Source organism: Bos indicus, chromosome 8, assembly GCF_029378745.1.
Source record: "Bos indicus isolate NIAB-ARS_2022 breed Sahiwal x Tharparkar chromosome 8, NIAB-ARS_B.indTharparkar_mat_pri_1.0, whole genome shotgun sequence".
NCBI classification, from domain to species: Eukaryota; Metazoa; Chordata; class Mammalia; order Artiodactyla; family Bovidae; genus Bos; species Bos indicus.
The window spans coordinates 108,128,650-108,150,900 of NC_091767.1; positions in this window are offsets into that span (position 1 = coordinate 108,128,650).

Below are 22,251 nucleotides of genomic sequence, written 5' to 3' on the forward strand. Positions count from 1 at the left end.
TATTAATTTAAATTGAAATACAGTTCATTTACAATATTATATTAGTTATGGATGTACAACATAGTGATTCAGAATTCAAAATTTTATAGATTATACTCCATTCTATACTCTTATAGAATATTGACTATACTTCCCTGTTCTATATAGTATATTCTTGTCGCTTATGTATTTTTTGGCTCTTCTAATAGTGAGATCACAGGGTGACAAATCCAAAGTATATGAGTTTTCTATTGCTGCATACTAAATTACCACAAAAACAATACAACTTAGAACACATTTACCGTCTCACAGCTTATGTGGTTCATAAGTCTGGGCATGAATTAGCTAATCCTCTGTTCAGGATCTACCAAGCTAAAATCAAGTCAGGACTGTTATCTCATCCTAATCTCAGTATCCTATTCTATGTTTACTAATTATTGGCAGAATTCAGTTGCTTCTGGTTGTAGGACTGAAGCTCTCAGTTTCTTGAGGCTGCTCACAATTCCATGGCTTGTGGCCTGCTCCACTACAGGCCATTTTGCTACTCTGAAACCAGAAGGAGAACACCTATGCTGCTGTGGATCTCTCCAACTTCTTGATCATCTTTTAAAGTACTCAACTGGTTAGACTGAGTCCACCAAGAATAACCTCCCTTTGATTAATTTGGCCGCTTACAGGTGCTGACTGCATCTGAAACTTCCCTTCACCTTTGTCATATAATGCAACCTAATCATGGGAATGATATCTCATCATCACAGTTCAGTCAATTCAGTTGCTCAGTCATGTAGCATACCAGGCCTCCCTGTCCATTGCCAACTCCCGAAGTTTACTCAAACTCACGTCCATTGAGTCAGTGATGCCATCCAACCATCTCATCCTCTGTCGTCCCCTTCTCCTCCTGCCTTCAATCTTTCCCAGGGTCTTTTAAAATGAGTCAGCTCTTCACATCAGGGGGCCAAAGTATTGGAGTTTCAGCTTCAACATCAGTCCTTCCAATGAATATTCAGGACTAATTTCCTTTAGGATGGACTGGTTGGATCTCCTTGTAGTCCAAGGGACTCTCAAGAGTCTTCTCCAGCACCACAGTTCAAAAGCATCAATTCTTTGGCATTCATCATCATCACAAGTCCCTCCTAATCACAGGAAAGAAAGGACTTACACAGAGTGTGTATACTTCCTGATGGAAATCTTGAGAGCCATCCTAGAGTTCTGCATATAACACAAGGCAACACAGTGAAGAGTTGGTAGAACAAAGACTATAATTTCTATCTTCTGGCTTCAATTTTAATATTATTTTCTAATTTGCTATTTTGCCCCTAGTGATGGCAAATATCTGATTCTCTTTGGGTAATGAAATGTTTATGTAGGGCGATGGTGGTTCTGGACTCACCAACTCTCATCTATATTATTGTACAAAACTTATGGACACGCTTAACCATGACCATGAGTTTTTGTCACATGTTTGCCACCAGAAATAAAGAATCATTTTGTACCACCAAGAATAACCTAACAAAACAAGAAAGTTGACAAATATTTTAGAAATATTTAATGAATTTAAATTGTCTAGGTGTCCTTGATACCTCTCAGTCAATCCCACAACTACAGTCATTAATAATAATGGTGATGATGATGATAATGATTGCTCATAATTTACATTCATCCATTTTCTCGTCAGCCTCATTAACAACCCTGTGGCCTCTATTTAATAATCACAAAATTATTCTCAACTCTGTGTAGGCTCTGTGTGTGTAAAAATCAGTTAATTACAATGTTTATTTTGATCTAGCTCAAAGTCTCCTGGATAGGGATAGGCTACCCATTCCAATGTGCTTGGACTTCCCTGGGGGCTCAGCAGGTAAAGTATCTGCTTGAAATTTGAGAGACCAGGATTTGATCCCTGGGTTGAGAAGATCCCCTGGAGGAGGGCATGGCAACCACTCCAGTATAATTGCCTGGAGAATCCCCATGGACAGAAGAGCCTGGTGGACTATAGGTCTTGGGGTTGCAAAGAGTTGAACACAACTGAGCGACTAAGCACAGCACAGTACAGCTCGAAGTCTAGTTGGTTGAAATATATAGGTCATGCTATTTCATTTAAGAAAAGAAACAAGATTTATAAAGGGAAATTACTGAGTAGAAGCCATACAGGTTATTCAGGAGAAAAGATCACTTATTCTAACTTACAGCCAGCATGCTTCCTCCTGCCTCTTAGCACTGTTTTCGTGATATAGTATTCAAATACATCTATTTATCTTTTAGAATAACACTTTTAGGTAGACATACGTAGTGAAAAGAGAGATAACATTGAATAAAAAATGCACTGATTTCTTCATCGACGCTGCTTTCAGACACTGTGCCTGAAACTCAACACACCCGAGCAAGGAAATGACTGACTTTGTCCAGGATGTTGTGTGGCTCTCTTAGCTATCTCAGTTTGTCTGCAGCAATTTCTGACAATGAAACAAGAGCGACCTTCTCTTTATCTCCATGGACTGGATTGCTCCTGAAGGTCAGAAGAGATTTCCCAGGGAGTAACAGCTGGAAAGAGGACATGATTACCTAACTGCTTTGCAGAGGGAAAACAAACACATTCTGGAATCAGTGAAAGAGAAGTGCTTTTGAGGCCAGGGCAATCAGAGTAGAAATCCAGATGCTTCAGGGAAATCTCCTGAAGAATGACAATACTACCTAAACAGATGCTGCAGAAAGAGCTAAATTGTTTTCAAAATTGCTTACCTCATATTCAGAGGAGAAAACAATACTCAGAAGTGAATAAAATAGCTTTGTGCCAAAAACAACTGCATTGTTCTAGATAAGCTCCTTGGTACTCCTTATTTAGAACATCTTTAAAAATTCCCATGAATCCCATTGTATTTTTATGTCTGACTTCTGATTGGCTTGGGCTTCTGTCATCTGGGTCCCCCATCACAGTAAGCTGGGAAGGTTAAAAAAAAAAAAAGAAAAAAAGGCTGAAGTTTTCTATTCTATTATACACAGCATTTGAGAAAGTTTCTTTTTTTTTTTTTCTTTTCATCAAGTTATTCAACTTTGCTAATGATTAGTCACAGGGAGTAAATTGTTGGCTAATTAAATTTGCAGATGGTATTCAACAGTGAACATATAAGAGGATAAAGGAATAATGTAAGAGGCCTCAAAAGCTTTGCATTCTATACGTGAGAGAATGAAAGGGCATGAGTCAGTGTGTGCTATTACAGCTGTCAGATTAAAAAAAGAAAAATCAGAAGGGAGGCTACTTAGAAAAAGAGCTGTTCTACAGCAGTGAGAAGACATTAGTAGGAGGAGCAAGAGGTGGACTGTCAGCTGTGAGATACAGTGAACTATGATTCCTGTTCAGGTTAGTGCCTGGATTCCTTTACAGGAGAATTTCCATGTGTATAATCCTAGAGAGAAAAAACCCCAAACATCATCCCCTAAAGAGTTTCTGCTACTTGGCAGACCACCAAGTCCACATCCTATCTCTGGCCACAACATGGCTTCTGAGTTGGCCATTGGGGTTTCCTTCATTCTTGGAGTAGAAGAAGCTTATTGGCCAATAGTATGTGGCCATCTGCCAGGAAGTGTGCAAAGCTAGGTGATACGGACAGCGTGTATTTCTTCATTATTCATTTTGCTCATGGCAACTAAGGGACACTTGCTTCATGTTAAAATATATACGACTATGGTACAGAACAGAGCATTTGCATGGACTTGGAGCTGGAATGCAGTCAGAGATTTATGCCGGTTTGACCTACATCTCCAGGTCTTCCAGGGTCACTGTTCTTCAATGTTACACATACTTAGGTAGAAAAAGTTAAGAAACTCAATATATTCAAACATGTGCATATCATGATATGAAACATTTATTTTAAAATAGATTACTGTATTAAGTGTTTTTAAAAATTTATTTTATTCAAGTATAGTTGATTTATAATGTTATATTAATTCCAGCTATATGGCAAAGTGATTCAGTTATACATATATATTCTCTTTCATATTCTTTTGCATTATAGTTTATCACAGGATATGAATATAGTTCCTTGTGCTATACAGTAAGACCTCATTATTTATCCATCCTATATATAAAATAGTTTACATGTACTAATTCCAAACTCCTAGTCCCTCCCTCTCTCAACTGCCTCCCCTTGACAACCACATGTATGAAGCATTAATGGAGACCCTGCTCTGTACCACACAGTTCTATTCGGATGGAAAGAGGTACACTAGTGTACAAACAAGTCCCTACTCTCAGGAACTTGTGTTCAAAGTCTGTATTGTATTCATGAAGTCCTTCCCTCATAGCTCAGTTGGTAAAGAATCCAACTGAAATACAGGAGACCCCAGGTTGATGGAAGATCCGCTGCAGAAGGGATAGGCTACCCACTGCAGTATTCTGGCATGGAGAATTCCATGGACTCTATAGTCCGTGGGGTCCCAAAGAGTCAGACACGACTGAGTGACTTTCACTTCACCTATAGTAATTTAACATAATCATATATAATGCATTATTAGTTGCTATTCATTTGTTAGTTTACTTTGCACACATTTAGGGGGTATTCCATATGTTAAACACTATTTAGGCATTAGAACTACAGAAGCAAATATTTGAGACCTGTTCTTTGCCCTACAGTAGCATTAATTCTAACAAGGAAGACTATCAATTAAGCAATCAATTCTAATGCTATGTGGTCATTTTATGCAGGAGAAGTAGAATGTAGTAAGCGATGTTTTGGCAAAGGTTTTCATCTGCCTTGGGATACATAAAAGTCCTCTTGAAGGAAAGACATTTAAGCCTACACTGAACACAAGGACTGTATTTCAGGTAGAGGAATAGCATGAGAGAGGCTGAAATGTGATCAGGAACAGCACTTACGCTAGGGGTACATAATGGCTAGCATGCACCATGAGGAGCAGAAAAGATGAGACTGCAGGCGTAGATCTGATCACGGAGATGCTCTCAGGCCACACCAATGAGGAGGGTCCAAGGCAAGGAGGTAGAAGGTAACTTCTGGTCTGGAGTGGATAATGATTTGCTTGCAGGTTGCCACTGTACTATGGGGAAGAGAAGGATATGATTGTCGTGGGATATTTTGTGAATTCACTTGAAACATCTAAGTGGAGATAATAAGAGAGACAAAAAGGAGCCTGGAAAGCAGGAACAGACTAGACCTTGACCTTTTCGAACAGGGTCTTGTTGATTTTAGACGGTAACTCCCATGGTTGGCAAAGTAATACCCTATTATACTCTGCCCACTGGGCTAGGTTTCCTATTAGGAACTGACATTGAAAGTCTCCCCATTACACCAGGGTGGGGCCGGAGTCTACTCTGTTGTGTCATTAGAGAATCAATCCAACCTTGTCCTGACATTTCTCTGAAGCGCGTTGTTTGTACAAAGGCTTGTGGCCCACTGATGGAAGACCGGAGACTTGAGGCTGGGTCTGCGCACTGTGAACCTAGCGTCCTTTTCTTAACCCAGCCACCCGGCCAAACACGAAAGCCCACCCCATCCTCAGAGTCTGTGGTGAGTGCTACGCTTTATTCTACCTTCAACCGTTAAGAGTGCCCACGTTTTCTCCCCTCTGGGTAATGATGCAAATCCCCATGTGGGAGTTCCTTCTCCCTGCTGAAGGAAGCCAAAGGCCTCCTTGGACAAGAGCCCAGTTTCTCCGCTCCCAAGCATCACTGTCACAAACTGACCAGCCCGGCGGCGCTGCCAGCTCAGAGTGGACAGGCTGACTGACAGGAAGCGCAGATCTGCCGCTCACACCTGTCTATGCAGGCTAGGGGTGGAAAACAGGTGTGCTGGGCCTGTCTGGCACTGACATCTGCTGCCACACCAACATTTCAATCCGCAGCACGTTCCGCCAGCCCTTGTGGCACTCAGACAGTAGGGCAGCCCAGGCTCCAGGGGTGGCTTCCCGGGAGCCAACGGAGACCAGGGGCTGCTGCAGGCAGAGGGGTTCCCAGGTCCATTGCAGCATCTGCCACACCTCCTTCTCTTGCCAGATAATTAGGACACAGTCCAGTTGGGTGACTTTATCCTGCCTGAGGAAGTGACAACTCATACGGGGCTGGCAGAGGAGAGCATTCCATGGTTCATAATGACTATCCAAATCAGCAGAAGCTGTCTGGAGCATCCAAGAAAAGTTGAGTTTCGTGTATTCTTTTCGAGGGAGAGGTGGATGAACAGCAAGGCCAGGTGTGCTTTGAAATGCCAATCTAACTACATAGGCACATGTACACTCATTCAGAGGGATAAGCACACTCATGCAAGCAACTAGACACAAACCTGCCTATTCATATATGGGTTAACTTTGCACAGACCACAAGCACACAGATATATGTGCATTCAAAACATTCATGCTAATATGCACGCTTATAAACGCAGTTATGCAAACTTGCATTAGGATGAACACATGAAAAACACAAATGCATAAATGCATTTTCTACACATGTAGGTGCACACAGACATTGATGTACAAATGCACGTGTGCAGTGCATGCAGGCTGAATTCATAAACACAGGCAAATACAGATACGAATGTATGTGAAAGGACACTTGTACAAACACATGGACTTGCACACATACCCAAATGCACTGTTATTGCAAGGAAGAATTTAAAAAGAAAAGGAGAAAGGATGAAGAACATTTATGTATTGGATTTTTTACCTGTCATCACTCAAATCGCTTTCAAGTGTGTAAAACAGAAGAGAGAGAAAAAAAAATCAATTCTTGATAGGAGAGGTTCAAGGAGCTGTGAAATCAATTATATTTTATTTTCAAATATCATTCAGAGAAGTTTACACTCTTTCAGAAAAGTCTGGTCTCACCAGGGGGCAAAGAACCAGCTGGAAATGGTAATATGAAAGGCACGGCAAAGTTCAAGGCAAAGGCCAGTGCGGAGGTCAGAAATGACACTTTCATCTTTGCTGGCAGGAGAGGGAGGTTGAGAGGGTTTCAAGTGCCCTGATTCAAATAATGGCCACAAGGGCTATCTGATGTGACATCAGTCACCTCATTGATTGCGAAGTTTGACTTGGTCAATTCACATTAAAAAATAAAATTTCATGAGATCTGAAGGGTGTATTGGGAAGCTCTTTTTTTTTTTCTTTTTCTTTTTTAATACAAAGAGACAAAATGGCTAGAAGTGAACACATAGCTTGCCCAAAATCATCCTGGAAGAAGGCTCAGGATCTGGGACTGAACCTAGTCAGGTGATTTCCTGGCTCTAAACTTCCTGCTCCTCTCATCAGACATCTGCCTTCAGTGCACCCTCCTTACCAGGCAGAACTTGGATTTCTCAGAGACCTTTATATACTTGCAACAAATTAGCTCATGTAGTGTTGGGGGCATTGAACTACAGACACCGGGCTGAGGGCTGGCAGCTGGCCAGAGATATCAGTAGGGCCTGGCCCAGGTGGCATGTGCCTACGACTAGCACAGTCTGAGCTGGGTGTTTGTGTTTTTTTGTTTGTTTGTTTGTTTGTTTTTTTAAATGAATAGTTTCCTGCCTATGGGATCACCTTTGTTCCTAAAATATTCTAAAGTTGCATGGGCCTCTATGACCAGGGCTGGGTTCCAGAATACACTGAGGAATGGTGGGGTGAAAAATATTAAATTAAAAGACCCAGCACATTTTGTAATACAGAAACCATGATAAGCAAATCAGTTCAGCAAAAAGGGAAAGGATTAGGGGGAATGTGGCAGAGAAGGGGACATTGACAAAGTCAGATGTTACCTTCGTAAGTTTCAGTTTTCTCCTGGAAGCTGAACAAAACACTAAATCTGTGTTGCCAGGGGGCTGAAATTAGTGAACGTATCTGAAAATGCCTTGTGAAAGTATAGAACAAATGCCAAGTATGTTACCGTCTGCGCTCTCAGTGAAGGTAAACCTTACCCCAGAGCCTTGCTCTACGTTGTTGCCCCCACTGCGAACGACCTTGCTGTTCACTGAATTGGATTTGAGTTGTCCTTTAAAGATGGGCCAAGTGAGCTGACCTGAGCTGCCGTCTCTCAGAACCATGATTTCCAGCATTTTCCACGCTGCTTCTGGGACACATGAAGGGAGGTTACTCGGTGCCATGAAACAGCAGGTTTTATAATAAAATAAATTTATGAAATTCTACAAAAGGATTTTCCTCTGGTAGAGTCACAAAACACAGAAGTATCGTCAAAAGCATCTTCAGAGTTCTGAGAGGTCTTTTGGGAAACAAACCTGCTCAACTTGGTTAAACATATTTCTGAAATGTTTGTAAATGTTTTCATCTTGGGCCATCCCTGCCTCCCTCACAGTTTTTCTATTACTGTCCTAAAGAGGGATTTTACACAGAACACAAATCTGGGATATGCTCATCCAGTTCAGCGTTCTCATTTTAGAGAGGAAGCATGTGATGAGGGAAGTAGGTTGACCAAGATTGTGTAGCAGATAAAGGATAGAGCTATCATCCCTGATGTTCTTAGTCTTCTCAGAATCCATATTGGGTATAATTTAGTACCTGGCTATATGGTTTCTAATAGTCACATACGGATGTGAGAGTTGGACCATAAAGAAAGCTGAACACTGAAGAAATGATGCTTTTGAACTGTGGTGTTGGAGAAGACTCTTGAGAGTCCCTTGGACAAGGAGATCAAAGCAATCAATCCTAAAGGAAATCGGTCCTGAATATTCATTGGAAGGACTGATGCTGAAGCAGAAGCTCCAATACTTTGGCCACCTGAGGCAAAGAACTGACTCAGTGGAAAAGACCTTGATGCTGGGAAAGATTGAAGGCAGGAGGAGAAGGGGATGACAGAGGATGAGATGGTTGGATGGTATCACCGACTCGATGGACATGAGTTTGAGCAAGCTCCGGGAGTTTTGGTGATGGAAAGGGAATCCTGGCATGCTGCAGTCCACAGCGTCACAAAAAGTCATACACGACTGAGTGACTGAACTGAACAGATACACTGTCTTATTGTGTTGTCCTTTATTTATAAATATGTGTGCATTTTTAAATGATATATGTATAAAATCATTCATCATAGTTCCTGGAACACAATGACTCAGTGAATGTGGGCTCTGTATATATTTGTATGTGTGACTTTCCCAATTAGATCATGAGCTCCTGGGAGTCACAGTGCTTCCACATTTCTGCAAATTTCCATGGCTCATGCAATCCTTCTACACACACCTGAGCTGCCCCGTAACTGCTTTCTCACCTACTGATTGAAAATCAGAGGCAGCCCCAGTTTTACGCCCATTGGAGGAAAGGGGAAAGCCTGACATTAAAGCAATAAAATGAACCATTTCCCCTACAGAGTTAGTCTAACATTAATAAAAGCTTCATGTTGCACTATTATCCTCTCCTCTTATTATTTTCGTGTATTTCATGCTGGATATAAATGTCAGAACACTTTATCTGTCTGAATTTCCATGGGATTTACTGCCACTGAAGGAACACATGCGGTGACTTCTGGCAAGGGAAGCCTTGTCCTTGATGGCCTTCTCTCCCCAGCCCCGTCCAAGGTCCCTCAGTGACTGCAGAGCTGTAGAAACTGGGCAGGGAGCATCGTGTCTGTTGCCATTATTCAGGATGCAAAGCCACTTTTCCTGTTTTCCAATTCTGAGGCATGGGGCAACTTGCTGTTACTCTCTGGACTTCCCTATTGGGAACCATGATTGTACTATATTCAGATCTCTGTTCATTCTTCTCAGGGTCATACAATGCATGGGAGGTTATGCTTAGCCCAGAACCAGGGACATATTCTGGTTCATCTGAACCAGTGATATTTCAATCTGCCATGCACCACAATCATCTGGAAGGCTTTTAAAAACACAAATTGCTGGGCTTCAGCCACAGAGTTTCTCATCACATAGGCCTGGGGAAGGACTGTGAAATGTGCATTTCTAGTAAGTTCCCAGTTGAGGCTGATAGCTGCTGGTGTAAAGCCCTTGCTTTCTCTCTCTCTTTCAGTTCAGTTCAGTTGCTCAGTCATGTTTGACTCTGTGACCCCATGAATTGCAGCACGCCAGGCCTCCCTGTCCATCACCAACTCCCAGAGCTCACTCAAACTCATGTCCATTGAGTCAGTGATGCCATACAGCCATCTCATCCTCTGTCATCCCTTTCTCCTCCTGCCCCCAATCCCTCCCAGCATCAGTCTTTTCCAATGAGTCAACTCTTCACATGAGGTGGCCAAAGTACTGGAGTTTCAGCTTTAGCATCATTCCTTCCAAAGAACACCCAGGGCTGATCTCCTCTAGAATGGACTGGTTGGATCTCCTTGCAGTCCAAGGGACTCTCAAGAGTCTTCTCCAACACCACAGTTCAAAAGCATGAATTCTTTGGCGCTCAGCTTTCTTCACAGTCCAAATCTCACATCCATACATGACTACTGGAAAAACCATAGACTTGACGAGACGGACCTTTGTTGGCAAAGTAATGTCTCTGCTACTGCTGGGTTAATTGTATAAATGGTACCAAACAGTATTACTGTTTAAAGCATTAACTCGTTGTTGGATCTGGGCTTTTCTATTACCCATTGCTGAAACACCTGCTGTGCTGATTCCTTGAAATGCCACTAAACACCCTTGCTACTTGGCTTCCCTGTTGGCTCAGATGGTAAAGAATCTGCCTCTAATGTAGGAGACCTGGGTTCAATCCCTGGGTTGGGAAGATCCCCTGGAGGAGGGCATGCAACCCATTCCAGTATTCTTGCCTGGACATTCCCATGGACAGAGGAGCCTGGCAGGCTGCAGTCCATGGGGTCACTCAGAGTTGGACACGACCGAGCAACTAAGCACAGCACAGCACATCCTTGCTACTTAGGGTAGTCTGAGAGTTGGAAGCATCACTGGAGACTAGAATTTCAGGTTCTACTCAGACCACTGAATCAGGATTTGCATTTAACCAGGTCTCCAGGTAATAGATGTGCATATTAAAGTATCAGAAGCCCTGCTTTACAGAGCTGATGATGATTAAAAGAGCTGATGGACAGAAATCAGAATTCCCCATGTTGAATTTGGTTATTGTGTTATACTGACTTTCATATCTCCTTCTAGTAATTTTTTAAATCATTCCTTATTTTAAAATAAAGATTATATCAACCTATGCAAATGTATACAAATGTGAGTTTTTGTTGCTGGTTAACTAGTCTAGAAGGTAATTTTTAACACAGGAGTTAGTCTTCCTAAATATTAATGAGAAGTTAAAGTTCCATTCTGAAAACAGAAGACATTGTGAGTTGAGTGTGAGTGGAGGGAGGTGAGGGACGAATGAGTACACAGGTAAACACGATTATATTTGGAGATTCCTTCACAGGCGTGTACTTTTCTAAGCCTGGCACGTGGCAAGTCGAATGAAAGTAAACCAGCTCGCATCAGGGTGACCCTCATACACAAATGAGTCATTTACTGGAAAAAAGAAATCAAGCAAACAGCACGTGTTGTTATCATTTTAGAAGGGCTTGAAATGCGACTTTGGTTGGAAATAGCATAAAGCATCATTTCTTAGACTGCACTCTTCAGAATCTTATGGAGTAAACTTGGTATCACTTGATTCTGTGGTCAGATGAATTTGGAAAATGTTGGAACATGATGATAAAGACGTAGGCAACTTGTGTACCAGACTGTTTATTACAGTAGGTCCATTTTCAAAAGGCTGTTTCCCCTCCTCTAGAACTTCGCCAAGATGTTCCTAACAAGTTTGTGTGTTTGTACTTTTATCCCCCACTCCCTAAATATTGTCTCCATGAAGCAGCCACAGTTCTGTTTTCAAAATGCTAATGAATTTGGGTCATTCTCCCACTTAATATGCATCGATGCAGTTTATCTTCATATGTGTATTTTTCTTTCCTCTAACATTGCCAACAAATTCCTTTTTTAGCTCTTGTGTATTTTTCTCAGGGTCATGGCTGACAACCTCTCTCATTCTTTCATCTTGTTGAATATGCCAGGATGTTTCTTATCTGGGCTTCCTTACATATTTAAATATCATTTCCTAGATGGGTCATTTCTTAGGCTCCCGCCTTCTCTTAAAACACCCTGTAAATTTCTTTAGGAACAACTTATGATTCATAGTAATCTTTCTATTAGAATAGTTATTTAATATTTATCTCTTCCTCTAGAACAAAACTTTTAAGAGACTGATTTCACTGTCCTATCTTTGTGCCTGGCACACTGTCTGATGCATAGGGGACAATAAATGAATATTTATTTAATAACTGAATAAACTGTGAATCACTAACAGTCATGCATGCAGTTTTTCAGATACATTTGAATGTGGGGACAATTTTTTTGTCTTTCCCAGCCTAGAAGTAATATTCATGGAATATATTTTGAGAAATCCTTTAATGAAGTCAATTTTACTCTTCCTAAGTATGAAAGGGAAACATAAGTTATAACTACATTTCAAGCTCTGACTAGCTGGGTGACCATGGGCAAAGTCAAGCTTGAGACTCACTTGTGGAATGATGAGACTGGATGAAGTAATCTCTACAGTCCTTTAAAGCTCCTGGATTCTGAAGCTCTAATCACACAGAAGGAACACCGCTTTCACTTTGGTCAAGGTGTGAGCTCTCCACGAGTCAGTCAGATCAGACTGACCTCATTTCACTCCAGAATATTTATAGCTTTAGGATGGAAGAACAGGGAAGGGAGTCAATACAGCGTATCTGGCTTTCCACAAGTCATTTCACAAAGTCTTCCTTGATGTCTTTGTAGAAAGGAGTGAGGAATGGGGGGTTGATGGAGATGCGATGGACTGGATTTGTAGCTGGTTGAAAGGTGATCCCCAGGAGTGTTAATTAATGGATCAGTGCAAGCCTTGAGGACAGGGACTGGCGTCCTGCCCTGTTCAACATTTCTATCAATGTCTTGGATGAAGAGTGAGAGCTCGTGATCATCAAATATGTAGGTGATATGATGGTGGGAGTAGGTTAGATGACAGAATCAGAATTCACAGTGGTCTGATCACAGAGAAATGATCTGTATCTAACATAGGGGAAATATAGAAATATGAAAACATAGTCCTAGAAAAGGAAACAAGGACAAAAATTTATTATTAAAAAAATGTGTGTATGAGCATGTATGTATATGTGTGTGTGTGTATACGGGTGTTGTGTGTATATGTGCCTGGTAAACTTTTGGGCATTTAATTAGTGATAAAATCAAAATAATAGCTAGACTTATCTCACTGGTGATCATTTTGCAAACATTGTACCATTATATTGTATACCTGAAACTAACATAATGTTATATGCCAATTATAATTCAATGAAAATTAATTTAAAAATCATAATAATAAAATAATGAAAGATGACCACTCAACCTGAATGTCTGCTATAAACTGAAACTTCTCAATTGTAAATCTAGCATATAAAGTGTCAGTTGATAAATATCCCTTATTCATATGGGTTTCTGGGCTTCCTTGGTGGCTCAGATGGTAAGAAGTCCACCTGCAATGCAGGAGACCTGGGTTTAATCCCTGGGTCAGGAAGATCCCCTGGAGAAGGGAATGGCAACCCACTTCAGTATTTTTGCCTGGAGAATCCCATGGTCAGAGAAGTCTGGCAGGCTACAGTCCTATGGTCGCAAAGAGTCAAACACGACTGAGCGATTAACACCTTCAGATGCGGCTCACAGTACTACTTACAATTTTTAAGAAGAAAAGACAAATTAGAACATGATCACAGAAGAGTGATTAAGGTAGTGAGAGAAAGCACTGATGGAATTGAGATTTAGTCAGAAGAAGAGACAACATAATTTGGAGACCAGGGTTATGCTACCTTCCCCTCTGTGATATAAATTTTCAGTACCTGAAACTCTCTCATCATGCACTCATCAAACTGTTTTCATTGCTTGCATCTGCCCTTCATGATGCCCAAGTTTCTGTAAGGGCAGAGTTTGGATCTGTTTGTGAGAGTGTGCTCAGCTGTGTCCGACTGTCTGCGACCTCATGGACTGTAACCTCATGGACTGTAATTCCTCTGTCTGTGGAATTTTCCAGGCAAGAATACTGGAAAGGGATGCCATTTCCTACTCCAGGCAATCTTCCCCACCCAGGGGTCCAGCCTGGGTCTCCTGCATTGGCAGTGGACTCTTTACCACTGCGCCAGCACCACCAAACACCCAGAATCTAGAGCACGAAATCAATGAGTTAATGAATAGGCAGTAATTTTTCTTAAATATCTTTCATATTGTAAGGAAGAACCATTTATGTTTATGCGCTGTAGCTCAATGAAAGAGCAAAGGTTTCAAGTTCAGGTAAAATGTCATCCCATGTAATAATTGTAGGTTTCCAAATACGCCATGAATTATTGGGACAAATAGTGTCCTACCACTGGTGGCCATCAAACTAAATATGGAATTTGAAGGACCATTTGACTGGAACTGCTAGAACCAGGACTCAAATCACACTTTAATGCGGGTGACTTTTAGGTCTCTTAAAACTTATTTTGATTCAGAAATTTGTTGTTCCAGAAAATTTGTTCTGATCCAACAGAATGACAAATTATTTTCTAAATGACCAAGACTAATCCCTTCCTCCTCTTCATTTCTGTAGAACAACCACTCTTCTCTTACATTCTGATCATTTTCTGCTGTATAGAGGTAGTTGCCAATTTGACTTACGACCAGTTCAAATAGAGGGACATTTCCATGTTCAGGAAAATTTATATACCCATCAGTAAAAGGATTTCCTTCTGTGCCACATTTCTGTTAAAACATCTTAGTGAAAATGGCAAGATTAGATGAGACCCTCAGATCTTTTAGATATGCATTTTTTCCCCTGCTTATGAGTAACAGAACTCCTCCTGGTATTTTTTTTTTTTCTTACTATACAGATATGTGTAGAAACAAGTGTCAGACCTGTTTTCCTTTTCTGTGCTATTAGAGACTGAAATTTACTTACCCTCAGGGTGTTGTTGAAATAGGGGTGAAAAAACAAAACAGGCACAGGAAAGAAAAGAAAAAGAGGGGAAGTGATTGAAATACACATTAAGACTCCAGAGTGGCAGAAGGAAATCAGGATGACAGTATCTGTCACTGTCACTTCGTCAGGGTTGACAAGTTTGTTTACCAACATGCATCTTCTTGTCTGGCAGAGAAAAAAAAAAAAAGCTCTTCAAGAAATTCTGTTGTTATTCTTTCATATTTCTCTTTGGCATCAGATAGTTTCATCCAGTAATCCTTGGATGATTTAAGAGTAAATGAAAAGCATATGGATTGAAGTCCCCTTGGAATGTTCTTTGATTTTAGACAAGAGGGCAAAAGCTCCTAGTGGAAGGCTCTGCCAAAATTGTGCTTGATTTGCAAAGATTAGACATCATCTATGAATCTCTCTTACTGCGGTTCCACCTCCCCCATAATCCCATCACTGGCTCTGTTTTAATTTAACAATGTTTGGTAGTGATTACTTTGCCTACAGCACTGACCTTTGTGCCACATTGAACCAGATGGACTTCCTATCCTTAGAAAGTAGTATTTATTAAATATCATTAATAAAAGTCAGTACTCTAAGCCCTTTGTAGGTACCACTGTATTTAATGTTTACAATGACCTGATGAGAAAGGTGCCATGATATTCTCAGCTGTGCCATGATAGTCCCATTTCCCCTCATGATATTCCTGTTTTTCCGATGAAGAAACTGAGGCAGAGAGGAATTGATTCAACTTTAGAGAGCTGGGAAACATGTCAATTTGGGAATTGAACCCTGGCAATCTGGCTCCAGCATTCTTCCATGTAACATCTATACATCTCTGTTTCTCTACAGGACACTCCAGACCCTTACTCTCAGCCCAGAGCCAGCACGCTGCCTTGTATTCTCAAGGCTGCCCTGTAAGGATGTTCTTCCAGCAGTTTTATAGGTGATACAGCTGGTCTCAGAGGCAGTTTGGAAAGCATGTATCAAATTCACAGACCTCATGAATGGCAGGACTCAGGATTTGAATTCAGATTTCATCTAACACCTGCCTCAGGCTATTCTGTGCAACAAGTGGCCCCAGAATTAACCACATCAGAATTGCCTGCGGTGGGGAGGTGGGGCTGTGTTGGTTAAAAAAAAAAAAAAGTCCAGATTTCAAATGATCTTTGTAACTATTGAATGAGTATCTCTGAAGTAGGGCTTCCGAATCTTTATTTTTAAAAAGTGATCAGGTAATTTTTGACCCACAAATTTGAATTCCTCATGCAGCCACTAAAAGTCTCTTGTAACCAGTGTTATTGGGCAATTTAAAAGGAGACAGAAGATGAACAGGTATTGAGTGTGAACTGACAGAGAAATGAAACAACTTCAAAAATACAAATTAGAAAATCAGGTGATTCTGTAAACAGTCCATTTCTAGATTCACTGCAGAGCTGTGGTTGGTTATTGATTCTGGAGGCTTCTAGGGGCTTGGGGGCACGGGAAGCAGGAGATAGGTCAGCGTGGTAGGAACAAAGAGCACGACGCTGGGGTCAGTCCCTGCCTGTCACTCTTGTGTGTCCTTGACTCTGGGTGGGTTATGTGTTCTCTCTACATTTTAAATACTCTGTAAAATTTTGCCTCCTTGATTATTTCATATGAGAATTAAGTGAGCTACACATCTAAAGCAGCTGACATACAGTAGGTATTCAGTGGTCTCTCATTTATTTTCTGTCTTATGATACTTCAAAACCAGTCATATTTGTGAGACAGATTCAATTGTTACTTTCTTTCTACCCACTCCTGCATTAAACTAGCCGTAATGAATTTCCAGTTTGTCAATTACTTCCATTCCTCTAGACCATAAAACTGTCTCTTTAGGGAAGCATTGATTTGTTAAGGTGAAGTTCATTGTAAATGGTAGTGATGACTTACCAGACACATGCACTTTCACTGGAGAAAGATGAAGGCATACAGGATCATACCAAAGGAATGAATGTCTAATGGAAAAAAAAATTCTGAGAAATTTGCAGTAGGAATGTTTGGGGACAGAATTTCTTCAAGAATATCATTTAAATTCTAAATTCTGTTGTATGTGCTTAGTCACTTAGTTGTGACCAACTCTTTCTGACCCTTTGAACTATAGACAGCCAGGCTCCTCTGTCCACACGGTTTTCCAGGTAAGAATACTGGAGTGGGTTGCTATTTCCTTCTTCAGGGGATCTTCCCCACCCAGGGACTGAGCCTACATGTCCTGTTTCTCCTGCATTGCAGGCGGATTCTTTACCTGCTGAACCACCAGTTCAGTTCAGTTCAGTCACTCAGTCGTGTCTGACTCTTTGCAACCCCATCGACTGCAGCACACCAGGCTTCCTGTCCAACACCAACTCCCGGAGTTTACTCAAACTAACATCCACTGCGTTGGTGATGCCATCCAACCATCTGATCCTCTGTCATCCCCTTCTCCTCCCACCTTCAATCTTTCCCAGCATCAGAGTCTTTTCCAATGAGTTGGTTCTTTGCATCAGGTGGCCAAAGTATTGGAGTTTCAGGTTCAGCATCAGTCCTTCCAATGAACACCCAAGACTGTTCGGATGGACTATTAGGATGGACTGGTTTGATCTCCTTGCAGTCCAAGGGACTCTCAAGAGTCTTCTCCAATATCACAGTTCAAAAACATCAATTCTCAGTGCTCAGCTTTCTTAACAGTCCAACTCTCACATCCATACCATCAGACACTACTATATTCTGTTACCTAGTCTATTTGAAATACCAGTTCATAAATCATATCTTCTTTTTTTTTTTTTTTTTTTTGGTGGAAACATAAAATTGTCAAGTTACAAATTTAGAGGTCATTTGGAACAACTCTCAGGCAATGCTTCTCCCTGGAGGAAAGACAGCAACATGTTCATGTTACATAGTATACTACAGCGCTCATCTGTTACTCAGTAAACACAATGTGATAGAAAGCCAAACACCATTTTGCAGATGAGAAAAGTAAGGTTCAGAGAGACACTTGCCAAGGTTGCTCAAATCACCCAAGACAAGGACTTGAATCTAAATGCTAAACTCTTTCTCCTTTATTCCCCTCCCTAAGCTATAGTACTTCCCAATTCCAGGCAGGCAAATGATTACGGATGAATTCCTTTCTCTATCTTTTTCAATCTCTCTTTTTAGAAACTTTTAATTAGTCCCCGGCTCTCTGCCATTATTAGTATTTGTTATTAAGTATTAAGAGCCATCCTTGTTCCCTTCTCCTCTCCTGTTCCCCTCCCCAAGCTTCCTACTCTGAGGCCTCTGGTTTTAATTGTTACATTTTTTCACCAGTGATCAGTGGAGCTTCCCTAATGATCTCAACTCATTTGGAGGGTTTACAGCTCCAGCACAGAACTCCAATAAAAGGAAAAGAGAAGCTTCGCTGGGATCCCCCGAGGCTTTGCTTCTGCCAAGAACAAAATCCTTTGCTGCTAGCTACTCCTCCCCTACCCCAAGGCTTCACTCTGGGTGGCAGGACTTCCCTCTCCTACTTGGTGGAGCTGTTCCTCTTTCCATACTCCCATCCTTGATCCCACCTCCTCCTCACTTTCCCAAGGTATCAGTTTGAGATGTGTGCACATAGTAGGCAGGCACCTGATTACTATTTGTTGAAAGATGCAAGAAGGAAGGATGAAAGTTTGATTTATGGGCCACTAAACCGTGCCAGAAAATACGCAAAGTTCTTAAAGAACACTGGTGCTCACAACCATGTGGAAGTAGTTTTATACTTAAGGAGACAGGCACAGAGTGCTGCTAAAATACTCTCTGTGGTCAGACACATAGCGGGACTCGTTCAGTCATTCAGTTGTGTCCGACTTTTTGCAACCCCATGGACTGCAGCACACTAGGCTTCCCTGTCCTTCACTATCTCCCAGAGTTTTCTCAGATTCATGTACATTGAGTTGGTGATGCCATCCAACCATCTCATCCTCTCTTAACAACTGACATTACTGAGCCTTTCAGTTCAGCTCAGTTCAGTCACTCAGTCGTGTCCGACTTTTTGCAACCCCATGAATTGCAGCACGCCAGGCCTCCCTGTCCATCACCAACTGCTGGAGTTTACTCAAACTCATGTCCATCAAGTCAGTGATGCCATCCAGCCATCTCATCCTCTTGTCCACTTCTCCTCCTGCCCCCAATCCCTCCCAGCATCAGGGTCTTCCCCAACGAGTCAACTCTTCTTATACCAAGCATATAAATATAAATATTCCTATAAATATCAATGCAACCCTGTCATGCACTTGCTCTTATTATCCTCATTTTTCAGATGGGAACATAAGTGGGCAAGCCAGGGTTCTAACCTAGGTGCTCCAGCTCCAGAGGGTGGGTCCTTGATCTTCACATCATAGTACTGTGATATTAGGATATATCTCCCAAGAGCTAAGCTTGATTGTTAAGCATTTAAACCCTCAAAGGTTTTGTCAACCTTGTATCTAATTTAATCTTTATAAAAACAATTGATGATATGGGAGAAAATAATACTCTTATTCATCTTGGATTTGGGGAAGAATTGAGGACAAGAGGGAATTATAGCCCTTCCTTCTAAATCCCTCCAAGGATAGATGCAGGTCAAAACTCAAGCCCATTATGGCGAAAGGTGATGGACCAAGTGACTGCAGAGTTTACTTACATCCTTCTACCCTGGCAGTGCCACGTGCTAGTGATTTTACAAGGTTTAGGCTGTTTAGTATCTCTGAGCCCTGGTATTTATTTTCTGCAAAACAAAGATGAGAATGCCTGTGCCACAGGATTTGCGTCTGAATATTATTAGATATTTTGTTGCTAAAATATGGCAGACATATTATGCAGTTGGCTTTCCTTCCCAGGCTCATCATAGATATTTTGTGTCAAGGTGAGCCCCTCCAACAACCTGGGCATGGAGGTCCCCAGCTCATATACCTGAGACTGGCCCTTCTTATCTTACTGTTTCATGTTGCTCATCCACCAAGGAGAGAGATGAGAAAAGCCATCATGCATGAACTGACTTCTCTATGCTGACACATGGCTGTCCTGCCTCTCTTACTCCTGGATAAAAGCCAAACTGTGGCACCTATCGAGACAGTGACCCCAATCATTCAGACCCCTTAGAAGCTCAAAGTTGGGAAGAGCTAAGATTTAAATCCCTTGTCTTAAAGAGAAGGGAAAACAGATGCATGCAAGGGAGAAGAATCACTCATGTTCACATTGTTTGAAATGGCAAAACTGGGACTAAAACTCAACTCTGAACGAAATCATATGTTTTTATCTTAGGCTACTGCAAAGAGTCAGACATGACTGAGCGACTGAACTGAACTGAACTGCAGTGATTACTTGGAGAATAGATACTGGTTTCTAAGTCAGGGAGACCTAAACAAGGAACTTTGAAGGTGTTGTTATACCTCCCCAGTAAAATTGTTCACACCAGGAACAGGGGCTTCCAAAACTGGCCAGGGGGTCGCACCAGCTGACAGTGATAGAGCCCATCAGTGCCCTGTCTGATTAATGAAGAACATCTAATAAACACGAGGAGAAAGGCCAAGGATTCTAATGTTTAATTATCTGCCCGATGATTGAAAGTCTAATTTCATTTGCTTGTGCTTGTTTGTCGAGGTGCCTATATTTGCCAGCAAGGAAAGAGCTTCGGAGTGCAGGGACTTAATGCAGATGAATTCATTAAGGCGCTTATTAATCTTCACATCCTAGTAGCTTAATATTCAATCAGTTATCAACTTCTTTCAATTCCAGACATGGAACCAGGAAACCAGGAGAACAGTATTATGCATTTGTCATTTCAGTCCAAACTTAACTATGTATTTATTGATCATCAATTATAATCCAAAGGATTCATTAATTTACTTTATTTTATTTTGGAATTGGACACAGTTGTCTATAGTTCATATGGATGTGCAAAAGGCCAAAGGCATATATTTTTAGCAATATGGCAGACTAGAGGGCAACAAAAGTCTCAGTACACAAAATTTAGTCAACTAAATTTAAATAAAAAAGCAAATATTAATGTTTAATGTTTTAAGTGCCTTAAAAAAATCAGAGAAAATAAATGAGGTCAAAGACTGTATGAAAGTATGGGCACAAATAGATAAACGAGAGCATCCCACACAAGTTTCGGCTGAGCGCTCCTGCCAGTTACTGGGGGGGCCTCCATCCAGAGTTGTAAGGGCACTTTTGAAACAAAGGAAAGGAGAAAGCCCGGAGACTAGACTGTGAGGTCAGGCAGATCAACTACATTAAGCCAAGACCCCAAATGGCAACGCTATCACTGAATGAACTGAATGAGGAAAAATGCCCACAAGGGTGAAGTGAGGTTCGGAGACATGAGACCTATATTGATGTCTGAATTCTGTTCATCAAAGCTCATAAATCAGAAGGGATGTGACCACAGTTAAGTTTTATAAATGTGCTTCAGGGGATTTATTTTTTATGGAGAGGTGAATAGGTTAATTCATTTTATATTAACTTAAATAGGCATATGTTATCATTTCTCAGCTAATCATTAAAAGACCAGTAGAGTATACAGCTTCCAAATTAGTGAAGAAGAAATACTAACTCATTACAAAAGATAGAAGAAAAGAAACAGAAAGCTGGAATAGAAAGAAAGCACACAATAAAAATGTTACAAAGCCACCCATATCAGTAATCATAATCAATGCAAAGAGATTACTTTCTGCATTTAAAAGATGAACCTGTGGCGGATTCATTTTGATATTTGGCAAAACTAATACAATTATGTAAAGTTTAAAAATAAAATAAAATAAAAAAAAAAAAAAAGATGAAAGTGTATAAAAAAGTAACGTCTACCCACAGACAATTTACCAGAGAAAACCTAAAACACAAATGTACAGCTTGAAAAAAAAAATAGAAAAATATAATAGGAAAATGCCAGTCTTAGAGTTGGCATCTCTATTCAATTTTCAGATAATCTGAAGACTAACATTAAAAAACGATCTTTAGAAGAGGTAAAGAGGGTTGTACTATAGAGAAAATAAATTCAACTTGTTAAAATTATGTTAAAATTTTAAACTTGTATTAACTTAATAATACAGTTTCTAACTATGTGAAAAAAAATATGGATCAAGCAAAAAATGACAAATTCACATCACAGTGAGAAATTGTAATATCTTTCTCAATAATTAAGAGAGAATATAGTTGACTCAAATGATATAAGTAGCAAGACTGATTAGTGGAATACTGCTCCAACAATATTTTGTGGACAATTTTAGTGGGTTGTGGATAACTTTCTTCATCAAAAACATTTCTCAATAAGTTTCACAAAATTAACATTTTACTAAACTTTCCAACCAAAATAAAATTGTTAGATGTCAATGTAAAACAGATAACAGAAGTAAATATAATTAGATGAAT